We start from the raw sequence: 1,165 nt of genomic DNA, 5'->3' as shown, positions 1-1,165 counted from the left end.
TCCCAGACTTTAGCCTCTACTACAAAGCTGTCATCATCAAGACAGTATGGTATTGGCACAAAAATAGACACATGGACCAATGGAATAGAATAGAGAACCCAGAACTGAACCCACAAGTATATGGCCAATTAATCTTTGACAAAGCAGGAGTGTCCAATGGAAAAAAGACTGCCTCTTCAGCAGGTGGTGAGCTTTAGTTTTTTTAAAGGCTCTGGAGTATAAATCCGATGGTCAGTTATGGACCTTTCCTCTTTAGATCCATTGATCAGAATTTCCAGGGTTGAGTTATAAAAACTGACCTTTGAAATAAGCAGTCCAAGTGATGCCCACTGAAGTTGGATTGAAGGAATTAAATTTCATTGATCCTCATTAAAATAAACAAGAAGAAAGAAAGAAGAAAAAGATTAAGGAAGGGTGGAAGAATGAAGGAAGACAGTCAGAAGAGAAAGGAAGTTAAACACCCAGAAAAACTTTTTTTTTATTCCTATTATAGCTATGGAGAAATAAATGGGAAGGTAGATGGAGGGTGGAGAGGAGCAAGGGGGCCACTGACTGGTGACATTTTAAGTGTATATAAGGTATACTGATCTTTGAGGTAGATTTACATACATATGTACATGTGCATATAGGTATGTAGCACTTGGCATGGTATCCAAAGCATAGGAGAGGCAGATAAACTCTGTTGATCTGGCTGTTTCCTTAGCATTTTTCACTAACTACATACATAGTTGCAGTCTCTAGTTCTGATTGCCTCCAATCCTGTTCAGTACTGGCTATGGTGGAGCCCAGAGCAAAAGGAAAATCCAGGGTTCCTTATTTAGAAATGATTAAGTATTGCAAGACTGTAGTGGTAGATCACTAAACTGAGCACAGGGTTTTCCTAAGTTCAGGCACGTATCTGAAACTGGCCCTAGCCCTAACAGGATCAATCATGCTGTTTTCTCATAGCCTTTGGTTATAATACCAAAAATTCCATTTAGAATCTCATTCCTTCTGTTGTGTAGAACCCTGCCCTTTCCTGTAGATTAAACTACCTGAGAACAGAGCAGGTTTGTTGTCATAGTTGTAGACCCAGCACATAGTGCAGAGTTTCACACCACAGCTGCAGAACAGTACTTCACTGGACTGGTTCACAGGGACAGGAAGACGGAAGAATTACAGGTGT

This window comes from Suricata suricatta, chromosome 13, assembly GCF_006229205.1.
Source record: "Suricata suricatta isolate VVHF042 chromosome 13, meerkat_22Aug2017_6uvM2_HiC, whole genome shotgun sequence".
Lineage (NCBI taxonomy): Eukaryota > Metazoa > Chordata > Mammalia > Carnivora > Herpestidae > Suricata > Suricata suricatta.
This window is presented reverse-complemented; position numbering follows the sequence as displayed.